The following is a 14,313-nucleotide window of genomic DNA, read 5'->3' on the forward strand; positions in this document are numbered from 1 at the left end:
GGTTTAAACTGGGCTGGAGAAAGACCAAGATCCTCAAAAAAATCTAATTGATTTTAACCAAATGGAGTAATTTTAAAATGTTAAATACACTGGGATATCATATTAAAAGTATTCTGGGAGAGCATGCCGCATGGGACATGCTAAGTGCTGAATTTCCTGCTGCTAAGGGAGGCATTCCTATCTGCCAGTGTCTCATGCTGCTCAGACCTGAATCATTCATTTAGGTAGACCATTTGTCCAAGTGCGTCATTTCCCTAAATAGCCAATGGAGGAATCCAGGGAGAACTGTCCTGAGGAGATGTGGTCATCCTCAAGGCCAAATCAGTCTAGACTAAGACGGTTCTTAGCAAGACTGCCCAAAGGGCTTCTAGACTTTGTTTGGTAAGTGCTGTTAATGCCTTGGTTACAATGGACTGTTGATAAGGTGGGAGATAATGTCAGAAGGGAGGAAGGTACCCGCTCACATCTTTTGCTTTTAACTTAAGCTAACCCATAAAATCCACTATCAAACCCCAAGGAATGCTCCCAATCATTGTCTTGGACCCTTCATTTCGCTTTGCTTTGTTTTTTTTTTTCAACTCTCTATTTCTGTTTTTACCTGGCACTGACTTGCTTGACTCCTCTTCTCCTCTCAGCTTCTGGCTCTGTGCTCCCCCTTTAGACTTGATGAGTAATTTTGGTTTTCCTGCTTTTCACCTTTGGCACCCCTTCAAAAATGGGTTAGGTTTATCTTCCGGCTCTTTCTACTTCTGACTGCTTGGAAGTTTGGATCATACTTAGCCAAGTTTTGATCCCAGGACCTTTCCCTGGCTTTGACCTGTCTCAGTGGCATCTGTGCTGGGCTTGACTCCTCCAGGTGAGGGCGTCGGCAAGAGGGAGGATCAAGCAAAGATCAAGCAAGGAAACAGGAAGAACATCTGGCTCAGCTTAAACTGTGCAGGGCACTGAGGCCTTGCTGGCCGTCCAGTCTCTGCCTCCTTCTTCCTCTGCTGCTTTCATTCCCTCCCGTCTCTGACTCTCAATTTTTATTAAGTTTCCACCTTCTGACTGGTCAATCCTCTTCTAGCATCCCTTTGTAACATTGAAATGGGAGTGGGAGTGCTATCCATTAGCCAAAATAAGTTCGATAGCTGGGAGAAACTGCTGAATCTCTGGTGTCTTTACAGCACTTATCAAATCCCAATTAACCATATTAGTTGGCAAACTGCTCTGGCTTCCCAGGGAGTCAGCTGGTAGGTGAGTCAATAAATATCTGTCAGACGAATGGATGCACACACACTAGTTGTGTAGCATGGCATCAGGTACTTTAAATAATACCAAGTATAAGACTTCATCCTTGGCTGAAGGAGGACATCTTCTCACGGCCATTCACAAAAGGACTCTTTGGAAATATCACCAAGCGCTAGACCAGCTTCGCTATTTCTTCTAGAAAACAAGAAGAAATCTCTTGTTTCAAGAGATGTTTGTGTCATCTCTTAATGCACAACTGGCTTCACGTGGGCAAAAGGGCACCTGAGCAAAGCCCTGGTTAAAGCATAACAGACACCCTTGGGCTAATGAACTGTCGAAGGTATTAGTGTCGGCGGATTTTCTACACAACTGCTTTGTAAACAGCAACACGCATAAACCATAAACAAGGAGAATGAAGTGAGCACCCACAGACCCACCACTCATGTCAAATCCTACAGTGTTGATATCACCCCAGAAGCCTCCACTCTCCTGTCTGATAATCTTTCACTTACTTTTCTTTATAATTTCATCACCTTTATAAACTCCCATAAAACATTTAGTTATATCCAGTTTGGGCATCAAAATAGATTAAAAACAACAATTGCAGGTGCATTCAACATTGGACATGAAAAACTGGTTTTTTAATAAGATACTTGAAGTGTACAATTTCCGTAGGTGATCAAGACATTTACTCTTTCGTCCACTTTTATGTTTGCTGACTGCCAATCACTCTACTCCTTAATATTTCAAAGGTATTTTTGCCAAAGCTGCCTTTTGTCTTACACTAATGCTTTCACGGACTCAACTGAATTTTGAAGGAGACTGAGCTCATCATGATGAAATAGAGGTTGATATTCCATAACCATCACTGTAATTATTCCTAATTTGTACTTTGCTTCAAAAACTCTCTTCCCTTGCCCCCTAAAGTCTGTACTTTCAAAATAGTATCTACAGCTTTAATTATACCTGACAATAAACTACACTCACCACAAAATCTTGTCAATCATGGTGTACGTTACTATCTTCAAATATCCTGTTCTTTTAAAACTGCATTTATATCAGGTTCCCAAAGAGTTACAATATTAGCAATGAATGTTTTAACTGTTTCTGTAATTACTGTTGGTAATTACTACAAATCAAAGTTGTACAAACTTTGGATTGGAGGCTGGTTGAATTATCTACCAAACTGGGGTGAATGGTCCTTTAATCAACCGTATACTGAACAAATCTACAGAGTAAAAACTGAGATGGAATTTGAGTGACTTGGTGTCCATCGAGAATCAAATCTGATGCTGTAGTGTTAACAAGGGACTTCAGGTCCAGAATAATTCTGTTAATCACACTTCTTCCAAATTAGTCAGTTAATGTTGTGGATCCTGATGAGACAGGATTTAGGAAGGCAGAGAGCGGTGGGGAATGCTCCTGGTGATAGGATCCTTAGAGCAAAGGACAGAAGACAAAAGGAGAAGGCTGTATTCGTGAGAAGTGATCTGGACCATAAGCGCTATAATTATAAGCTTATAATGTCGCCACACTGCTTTCTGTAATGTAATATTTTTGTTGTCTGTTATTTTCCTTGATTCAGGTTTTGTATTTTTCATGATGCAATAGTGAGATCTAGTCTCATTTTTCTGTGTATTTGGATACATTGAGTAGAGTGCTCTGGCTGAGTTAATGGTTTCACATACGGGAGACATGAGAAACAAGAGTGGCAAGGAAAGTTAGGTCAGATTATGAAAATTCTTAAATTGTTTATATTGGACTTAATCCTTCAGAAGTCATTTAGTTGTTCTCTTTTCTTTTTTCGTAATTGAGAGCACCATGAGGAAAGGAGTGTTTCTGATGATTTATTTCATTTTATTTCTTTCTCTTTTCTTGGAGGAAGATTGGCCCTGAGCTAACATCCGTGCCCATCTTCCTCCATTTCATCCGTGGCTCACCTGCCACAGCATGGCCTGATACGCAGTGTATAGGTCTGTGCCAGAATGGGAACCTGCGAACCCCAGGCCGCGAAAGGGGAGCACACAAACTTAACCACTACACCACCGGGCTGGCCCCATTTTTGATGATTTCTAAGGGGTAAAAACTAGGCAGGGAGATTAGGTAAGATGATATAGCAAAAATTCAGGCTTTAAGAAATAAGGTTAGACTAGGCTCGCGATGGCGGCCATGGATTGGAAAGGAAGGAAGGATGGATGCAGCATCCTAAGGGAAAAATTTGCTTCTTTCCCTTTGTCTTTTCAGCCATTTGGGCTTAATGATGTTCAGTGCTCCTGATTTATTTCCCTTCCCATTTATATTTTCCTTCTTCCCTTGATAATCTACTTTTGCTTTCCCATTTTTCCCTCTCTTCTCTCCTTTGCTTGCATTCTTATCACCTTCCCTTATAGGACGATGACTGAATCAGGCAAGTAGACATCAAATGGGAGATCTGAGTAGAAACTAACTGTAAGATTTACTAATTAGAGTATGTTGCTGCTAAAAACATTTTTTTTTAACCTTTCATCTGCAGTTAAAAAGAAGAAAAGAAAGGTGAGGAGGCAAAAAAGGAGTAGAGAGGAAAAGGGAGAGACTCATTTATCCATTCATTCAAGAAGTGCTGTGTTTCCAGAGAAAGAGAGAGTGCCAAAGAGATAGAGAAAATACCACACAATAATTTCTGTTATTGTAGTTGTATCATCTATTTCCCCTTCTAACTCAGTTGGGTAAAGTAGAGATGCCAGATGGGAGGCTAAAGACTAAGGTGAGATGGGCAGTCTCCTTCCCTCCCTTATTGCCTGCTGCTTCTCATATCAAAAGATGGAGTCTACATCCCTCCCCCTAGGCCTCAGTGACTGGCTCAACCCATAGGATGCTGTGGAGGTGACTTTCTGGGACTTCTGAGGCTAGGCTGTAAGAAGCCTGGTCTTTTGGAATATTTCCGCTTGGGATGCTTTCTTTTGGAACCCAGCCACCACTTTGAGAGATGCCCAAGTCACATGAAGAGGCCACATGCAGGCCCTCCAGTTGGCAGCCCCGAATAAGATAACAGCCAGCATCCTCAGCAAACACAGAAATGAACCATCTTGACATCCAGCACAATAGAGGCAAAGAGGATTGCAGCCCAAGCTGACATCTGACTGTACTTCCTAGGAGACCCCAAGCAAGAACTGCCCAGCGAATCCCAGCCAATCCACAGAACAATACGAGACAAGAACAAGTTACTGTTTCAAGCTACTCCACTTTGTTGTGGTTTGTTATACAGCAATAGATAACTTTTCTCATCCTTACACGAGACACAAAGAATATCGAAAGTTTGAAGATTCATAATGCCACCCGGAATGCATGTATATTTTTTACCTATTTCTTTCCTTTTAAAGGTCACTTTCTTATTCATTAACCTGGAAATTGGAATTTGAATTGACCTTGATCAGAAATCCTAAGAAATGCTTAAGCAAATATTTTAAGCACTATCATATTTTGAGTACTAGTTCAGGATAAAGTGGCATTGATGTGACAAGAATAATGGATGTGTAATTAGAAGATGGAGTTTAAGTCCTAGTTCTGTCATTTATTACTGTGTGGCCTACAACAAGTTATTTAACATTTCTGCTTCCTAGTTTCCAATGCTATAATGTAATCGAAGGTATTTAGTGATGCATGACAAAACACAGACATTCAGTGAATTTCCATTTCTTTCCTTCCTATGAAAGTCCTGTACTCATAAGTGCAACCATATCAGAGCCTATCATACTGCTTCCTAAAACTAAATATTTTTATTATGTATCCAATATTTCCCTTGATAACTATTTCAGAAGCTTCCATAGTGTTGCCTTTACTAGTGTGATCTGCCTCACTTTTCCTGTGGGACAGTTTACTTAATAGATTTTGGGGACTCATTCTGTTGCTGGATTCTTACAAAGACTCTTTTGTGATAACCTTCTTTGGTTTTCAAGGACATGACCCTGTTTCTCGAGTGTGGTTCCCTACTGTAGCATAAATGTTAACAAGTTAAATGCATATCACATAAGAATTTTAGTTGTTCATCATATGTTTATGTATTGAAATATAGAGTCGAATTGATATAATTGGTAACATTACCCATTTGCTTTGATTTGAGATGTCAAGTGATTGAAAAAATTTTTAATTCAGAATTGAATTACCTTGCTTATTTGAATTTCTCATTTTTGCGTAATTAGGATGAACTAATTTAATTTGCAGTTATCCTTAAATGACTTAACTGATGTCTGCTGAGGTTCTCAAGGCCACAGGATTATGGAGTCATGCTGAACGTCACTCTGTCTCTTAGGCTTGGAAGTACAAGGGCACCTTGTGAAGCCTGGAGACAGCAGTTACAAGCTTGATTTTTTCTCCATTAATCTTTTTTCTTTCTGTTTTGTCCCCCTCACCTCACTCTAGGCTGCTGCATGTTTCCCAGAAGCACCACACGTTGCATTTGGAGGTGGTCCTTTTCCAACTTTGTTCTGATTTTATGTCATTTTCACTTGGTGTTGAGCTCGCATCTCAGTTCTGCAAAGGAAAGCTGGTAACTTATGGTTGGAATCCCCAAGACAGTGCTCTTTATAGAGACTGAGGGTCCTTTAGCAAATACTGCTTTTCGATGATGCATTTTAATAAGCCTTTTAAAAATCTGGATACCAGACTACCGGCTAGGGTACCTGGAACCAATAATTTTAAAATACTGTTTTTCAAACAGCAGGTCCTGACCCATTAGTGGATTATGAAATAATTCTAGAGGGTGTGACAAGCACTTAAAAAACAATGAAACAAAATGGAATAGATGATATTAGAGTGTATTACATGTAAAAAGCTAAGAACAGTTTCATAAAATTTTTATATTCTTTTGGTGTGTGTGCGTATATACTGATTTACGATAAAAAATAATTCATAGATTTTCTTCGTGAGTTGCCATCAAAAGAATTTGAAAGTCACTGCCATGGATTTCAAGTTATCTGAAACAGTTTTGTAATATAGCAGTTTGAAATGAAGCCCCAACAATATATGTAACAAATAAAAGTGTAGATAGGTTTTAGTTGCAAATTTTAAAGGGATTGGCAAGTTACTTTTCCTGAGAAGTCTAGCCCTGGGATGACTGGGTATATTCCAAAGGGCCAGGAACCAGTTATCCCAATAAACGGTAGGAGCCTAAATGCTCTCTCCCTGGGAGGCTCTGAGGTAACGTTCCTCATCTCACTTGTAATGTGGCTGTTGCCCTGCTGCAGCGGCTGTTGGAAGTACTGTGTGTTCCCTAACCAGATCAGAAGGACCCAGTTTTCCCAAGGTCTTGGTCTGCCAGAAAGATGGCGTTGCACTTCTCCCCGATTTGTGGGACCTGCACCCAGCTTGGAGAGCGGGAAAACTCCAGCCCTTAACTCCCCTCTTTGCTAGGGAACCACGTTTTCCTTCCCACTGGGTCCTTGGAAGATGGGAAGAAGCAGTAAGGTTACTTGTGTTTTATCCACACCATGGGAGTCTGTGTTTTTGTGTGAAGGCTGACTCATGTGGAGGAAAGTTCTATGCCTAGAATTATAAAATTAATGCTAATCAGAATAATGCAGCATCCCACTTTCGATCTGCTAATGAGCTTTGGGGAGAGATGGCACATCTTCCTGCAGCTGATGGATGCCGCTTTTAGAGGATCTACAACGTCCTCCCCATGTCTTCACTCAGCTGGGCTAACACACTTCAGAACCAAAAGAATCCTCAGGGCAGGATGGGACCCCTTGCTTTTCTGGTTCTTGTCCCTTGAATTTTCCAAACTTCTCCTCACTTTTCAGTCTACTCTCTCTGCCACTAAAATGGCTGCCTATTAAACTCATCAGTGGAATCTGCCATACTGTGTCACTTAAACTTTTTCCATCTGCTTATGGTTTTTACTTTTTTTTCATAGAAAGCCCTGACCTGAATCTCTACTCTTCTTTTCTAATGCTTTCATTTTGACCTTACTACTGCTGAAAATCAACCAAACTCATTCATCACTGTCCCTCCCCCCAATCTCCATTAACATTATCCTGTTATCCAGGTTTTTAACATACACTCAAGAGATTGTCAACAAAAATGGACTAAACCTTTACATGGAACTTCTTTGCCCCCACATGGGACATTTTCAAGAATAGGAGCTTTCAGATGAATTAACAATGTGGATAAATTTGTTACCAACGCTAGGCTCTCATTCTAAAATATTTTCTACAGCTCAAAACATGGCATAAGGCAGATTCCTATTTAAGAGAAAGGGCCTTCTTTTAAGTTGCCTTGAAGATTCTGAGGCTGTCCTTAAGAGCAGTGCTATGAGAGGATAGGAGGCACAATCTCAGTCACCCCAAGAGTTAATTTAAATGGAGAAGGTGGGATGGTTTCCCAAAGCACTGGAATTGATTTTTCCCTGAGTCTCTCCATAGTTGTAGATTCTGATAATCACAGAATATAGAGAAGGAAGAAACTTGGTGTTCCTTCTAACTGCCTCATTTCACAAACCAAGACATTGAGGATCAGAGACATGAGGTCATTAAAGTCATCCAGTTACTTGGTTGCTTACTTTGACTAGGGTGGTTTCAGAAAGGATGCAGAAAAGTACAAGTATTTGAGAGCTACGTAGGGACTGTATTAATCAACACTGTAATAATCAGCTCTGTGCCCTTGGTGCTGCGACAGCTGGGGGTCCACTGCTGCAGCTGAGAAATAAAGTGTGAGGAAGAAACAAAAACTGAGGGAGTCCATCGCCACTAGACCTGCCTTATAAGAAATGTCAAAAAGAGCTCTCCTGTCTGAAATGAAAAGGCAAAGGATACAAAGCTTTAAACAAGTTGATAAACAGATAAAATCAGAAAACTGCAACTCTGTATCAGAACATGTTAGTAAACAATTATGATGTAAAGGTTAAAGGGAAAGAAAGCATTAAAAATGACAATAACCATTCCAATTTGGTAACAAATTCACAATACAGAAAGAAATAATGTTGATAACAAAAACAGCAAGGGAAGAAGAAAAGGACAGAACTTGCCTAGTCAAATGAAGCAAAAATGCTATCAGCAGGAAAAGAACTATCTCATCTGTGAGACCTTTTATACAAACGTCATGGTAACCACAAAACAAAAATTCAGGGCAGAGTCACGAAACATAAAAAAAGAGGAAACTGAAAAACACATCACCAAAAACCGTCAAGCTGAAATTGTAGTGAGAAACACAAGGATAAAGAAACAAAGGAAATACAGAGCAACCATAAAACAAAAGATAAAATGGCAATACTAAGTCCCTATACATCAATAATCATCCTAAATGTAAATGGATTGAATGCACCAATGAAAAGACAGAGAGGCTGGACAGATTAAGAAAAAGACCCAGAAATGTGCTGCCTCCAGGAGACCCATCTCAGCTCTAAAGAAAAACATAGGCTCAGAGTGAAGGGGTGGAAGATGATACTCCAACCAAATGACAACCAAAAGAAAGTGAGTGTAGCCATAATTCTATCAGACAAAATAGACTTCAAGCCAAAAAAAGACAAGAGACAAAGATGGGCATCATATAATGATAAAGGGGATAATCCATCAAGAAGACATAACATTTATTAATATATATGCACCTAACGTAGAAGCACCAAAGTCTATAAAACAACTATTAACAGATCTAAAGGGAGAAACTGACAGCAACACCGTAAGAGTAGGGAACTTTAATACCCCACTTACATCAATGGATAGGTCTTCTAGAGAGAAAAATCAACAAAGAAACGTTGACCTTAAATGAAACACTAGACCAGATGAATTGAATAGACACATATATAATATTCAATCCAAAAGCAGCAGGATATACATTTTCTCTCAAGTACACATGAAACATTCTCAAAGATACACTGTTTGTTGGGAAACAAAACAACTCCCAATAAACTTAAGAAGACTGAAAAGATATCAAGCATCTTTTCCAACCACAATGGTATGAAACTAGAAATCAACCACAAGGAGAAAGCTGGAAAAGTCACAAATATGTGGAGCCTAAACAACGTGCTATTCATTAACTTTTGGAACAACAAAATTAAAGGAGAAATGGAAAAATATCTGGAGACAAATGAAAAGGAAAATACAGTGTACCAAAATCTATTGGATACAGCAAAAGCAGTACTAAGAGGGAAGTTCCTAGCAAAACAGGCCTACCTTGAGAAACAGGAGAAATCTCAAATAAACAATCTAACAATACATCCAAAAGAATCAGAAAAGAAGAAAAATGAAGTGCCCAAAGTCAGGAGAACAAAGAAACTACTAGAAATCAGAGCTGAAATAAATGACATGGAGACTAAAAGACAATAGAAAAGATCAGCGAAACTAAGAGCTAGTTCTTTGTAAATATAAACAAAATTGACAAACCTTTAGGTAGAATAGGAAAAAAAGAGAGAAGCCTCAAATAAATAAAATCAGAAAGAGAAGAAATCACAAGCAATATAACAGAAATACAAAGGATTACAAGAGTATTCTTTCTCAATGTTATAAACTACAGTAACAAAATGAAGAATAAAAATAACATGATCATCTCAATAGATGCAGAGAAAGCATTTGACAACATTCAGCACACATTTATGATAATAACTCTCAATAAAATAATTATAGAAGGAAAGTACCTCAACATAATAAAGGCCATATATGACAAACCAACAGCTAACGTTATACTCAATGGTGTAAACTGATAGCTATCCCTCTAAGAGCCAGAACAAGACAAGGATGCCCATGCTCACCTTTCTTAGTCCTAGCCAGAGCAATCAAGTAAGAAAAATAAATAAAACATATTCAAACTGGAAAGGAAGAAGTAAGACTGTCATTACTTGTGGATGACGAGATTTTACATATAGAAAACCCTAAAGAATCCATCAAAAACTAAAAACAAACTAGCAGAAAAAAAGAATCAAGAATACAATCCTGTTTACAATCACAACAAAAAGAATTAAGTGGGTAGGAATAAATTTAACCAATGAGGTGAAAGACCTATAAAACTATAAAACACTGAAAACTATAAGACATTGTTGAAAGAAATTAAAGAAGACACAAAGAAATAGAAGGATATTCGGTGCTCATGGATTAGAAGAAATAACATAGGGAAAAGTCCATATTACCTAAAGCAATCTACAGATTCAATGTAATCCCTATCAAAACCCCAATGACATTTTTCACAGAAATAGAAAGAAGAATTCTAAAATTTATAGGAAACAACAAAAGTCCCCAAAGAGCCAAAGCACTCTAGAGAAAAAAGAACAAAGCTGGAGGCATCACATTCCCTAATTTCAAAGTATACTACAAAGCTGTATTAATCAAAACAGCACAATACTGGCAGAAAAACAGACACAGATCAATGGAAAAGAATTGATAGCCAAGAAATAAACCCATACATTTAGAAACAGCCAATTTTCAACAAAGGAGCTAAGAACATACAATAGAGAAAGGAAAGTCTCTTCAATAAATACTGTTGGGAAAACGGACAGGCACACACAAAAGAATGAAAGTAGACCATTATCTTACACCATGCACAAAAATTAACTCAAAATGGATTAAAGACTTGAATGTAAGACCTGAAACCATAAAACTCCAAAGAAGAAAACGTAGGCAGTAAGCTCTTTGCTATCATTCTTAGCAGTATCTTTTTGAATATGTCTCCTCAGGAAAGGGAAACAAAAGAAAAAATAAGCTAATGGGACTACATCAAACTAAAAAGCGTCTGTATGGCAAAGGAAACATCAATAAAATGAAAAGACAACCTAACAATTGGAAGAAGATATCTGCAAATCATTTATCCAATAAGGGGTTGCCATCCAAAATATATAAAGAACTCAACAACAAAAGAACAAACTTAGTCAAGAAATGGGCAGAGGATTTGAACAGACATTTTCCCAAAGATATACAGATGGCCAACAGGCACATGAAAAGATGTTCAACATCACTAATTATTAGAGAAATACAAATCAAAACCACAACGAGATATCACCTCATGCCCATCAGAATGGCTATTATTAAAAAGACAAGAAATAAGAAGTGTTGGAGAGGGGCCAGTGCCATGGCCGAGTGGTTAAGTTCATGTGCGCTACTTCAGCAGCCCAGGGTTTTGCCGGTTTGGATCCTGGGCTTGGACACGGCACCACTCATCAAGCCATGCTGAGGTGGCATCCCACACAGCACAGCCAGAAGGACATACAACTAGAATATACAACTATGTACTGGGAGGGTTTTGGGAGAACAAGAAGGAAAGAAAGGTAGACAACTGATGTTAGCTCAGGTGCCAATCTTGACAAAGAAAACAGAAGGGTTGGAGAGGATGTGGAGAAAAGGGAGCCCTCATACACTGCTGGTGGGAATGTAAATTGGTGCAGCCACTGTGGAAAACAGTACAGAGATTCCTCAAAAACTTAAAAATAGAATGACCAGGCATGACATCAGCATCACGGCAGAGTGAGCTCTTCCCTTAGACTCTCCTCCCTAAGAAACAATGAAAAGGACATTCATAAACCAACAGAGGACAGGCACACAACACAAAAGACATCTGAGAGACCCACGCAGCCATATGTCTGAAGGTGGAGGTGCTGGACCCCCCAGGAGGAAGAAGGAGGAAATAAGGGGATCTCCTCTCCCTCCCCAGCAATGACCTAGGGCACAGGACCATGCACAGCTCTGAGAAAAGAGGGGCCTGGGGGGAGACTCTGTGGGAATGCCTTCGCTCTCCAAGTTCCCTCACATCCCATAGGAAAGCTCCACAGAGGAGGCTAAGCTATTGTGGGGTTGTCTTCATGAAGCCAGCATGCCAGGAGGACAGACAGTGAGGACAAAGAGAGAACACCCACGGGATCGCACATGCAAAAGAAGTGCCCCTCCCCCTGCTGGGCTCACAAGCTCAGCCAGTCAGCCAGAGCAAGGGGCCCCCTCTAGAGTGCCCGTGCATACATTAGCAAAGCAGCAGCTACAAGCAGGCAATCGCAGATGGGTCCTGTCAGCATAGATTCCAAAGGACAAGCACAGATACCAGGGATCACAGCAGGCTCAGAATACACAGCTCCTGACCCTCTTCCAGTGGTGGCCGGTGGAATCTGCAACCAGATACTATCTATGTGAAGGCACAAACCAACCCCATCAAATACTATGAAGAAATATATTAATAGTCCAGACCAGAAGGAAAACGAAAAGCACCTAGAAATCAATCCTGAAGGCACACACATTTACAATGTAAACCACAGAGAATTCAAAATAGCTAAGATTAAAAAACTCAACGAGTTACAAAAAAATTCAGATAGTTCAATTAAATCAGGAATAAAATTAATAAACAGACGGAATACTTCACAAAAGAGATTGACCCTGTAAAGAGAAACCAATCAGAAATGTTGGAGATGAAAAACACAATGAGAGAAAGAAAAATCTGGATACCCTGAAGTACAGAGCTGACATTATGGAAGACGGAATTAGCAATCTGGAGGACAGAAATATAGAAAGGCTTCAGATGGAGGAGGAGAGAGAATTAAGACCAATCAGAAATGAAGAAATTCTCTGAGAAATATCCGATTCAATTAGGAAATGCAACATAAAAACTATGGGTATTATAAAGGGAGAAGGGAGGGAGAAAGGAGCAGAAAGTTTGTTCAAATCTGGGAAAGGAGCTGGAATTACAAGTAAAAGACGCTAACAGAACTTCTGATTACATCAATGTAAAAAGACCTACTCCAAGGCATAGAGTAGGAAAACTGGCAAAAGTCAGTGACAAAGAAGAAATATTGTTAAAGGCAGCAAGGCAGAAGAAAATAACTTATAAAGACCCTATCAAACTTTCAGGAGTTTTCTCAGCAGAATCTTTACAGGCTATGAGAAGGTAGAATGAGATATTCAAAATTCTGAAAGACAAAAACCTTCAGCCAAGAATACTCTATCCAGGGAAAAATATCCACAGATATGGTGGAGAAATAAAAACTTTCCCACATAAAAAAAAGCTGAGGTAGTTCATCGCCACAAGACACCCCAAACAGGAAATGCTCAAGCAGACCTTCATACCTGAAAAAGAAAAAAAAAGAGTTCACAAAGCCTTGAGCAAGGAAATAAATAAGCAGCCAAAGTCAGAAAATTGCAGATCTCTACCAGAACAGGTTAGCAAAAACTTAATTATGACATTAAAGATAAAGGGAAGGAAAACATCAAAAATAACTATAATCTTGTGATTTTAACCACAAAATCACAACACAACGCAGAATATGTTATGACCAATAAATCAGAGGAAGAGGAAAGGGATGGAACTGGCTTAGACCAAGGAAATAAGAGGCTATCAGAAAATGGTACATCTCATCTACGAGATTTTTTATACAAACCTGATGGTAATCACTAAACAAATAATCAGAACAGAGACACAAATGATACAAAAAAAAGAAAACTGAGGGGCTGTCCCAGTGGCATAATGGTTAAGTTCGCATGCTCTGCTTCAGCCACCCAGGGTTTGCAGCTTCAGGTCCCAGGCACAGACCTATGCATCTCTCATCAAGCCCTGCTGTGCTGGCATCCCACATACAAAAAACAGAGGAAGATTGCCACAGATGTTAGCTCAGCAACAATCTTCCTCAAGCTAAAAGAGAGGAAGATTGCTTACAGATGTTAGCTCAGGGCCAGTCTTCCTCACACATGAAAAAGAGAACACTCTGAAAACCATCATAGAGAACTACCAAACTGAACTGGCAGTCCAAAATACACAAGGCGAGAAACAAGGGAAATACAGAACTGGAAAACAAGTGATAAAATGGCAGCACTAAGCTCTTATATATAAATAATCACTCTAAATGTAAATAGATTGAATTCTCCAATTAAAAGACAGAGTGGTGGGATGGATTGAAAAACAAGACTCATCAATATGCTGCCTCCAGGAAACACTCTTAGCTCTAAAGACAAACACAGGCTCAGAGTGAAGGGACGGAAGATGATACTCTAAGCTAATGGCAAACAAAAGAAAGCAGTTATTGCAATACTTACATCACACACAGTAGACTTCAAGATAAAAAAGGCAATGAGAGACAAAGGGGGCAGTATATAATGATAAAAGGGACACTCCAACAAGAAGACATAACACTTATAAATATACGTGTCC

At 39.3% G+C, this 14,313-nt stretch overlaps 1 long non-coding RNA gene across 20 annotated transcripts in view; it reads right to left on the reverse strand.

Annotated features, from left to right (window-relative positions):
• Nucleotides 1–14,313, reverse strand: part of LOC139041699 (uncharacterized) — a 114,983-nt gene that overhangs the window by 37,386 nt on the left and 63,284 nt on the right. For 7 of the 20 annotated variants that reach the window (XR_011497396.1, XR_011497382.1, XR_011497381.1 and 4 more), the window contains one exon: nt 599–13,235. The exons of 7 other annotated variants lie outside the window; for them this stretch is intronic. This is a non-coding gene — a long non-coding RNA (uncharacterized lncRNA). The remainder of the gene's footprint in view (nt 1–598; nt 13,236–14,313) is intronic. 6 more of the 20 variants (XR_011497397.1, XR_011497399.1, XR_011497400.1 and 3 more) reach the window with 5 other exon arrangements.

The sequence above is a fragment of the Equus asinus genome, chromosome 23, assembly GCF_041296235.1.
Source record: "Equus asinus isolate D_3611 breed Donkey chromosome 23, EquAss-T2T_v2, whole genome shotgun sequence".
NCBI lineage: Eukaryota > Metazoa > Chordata > Mammalia > Perissodactyla > Equidae > Equus > Equus asinus.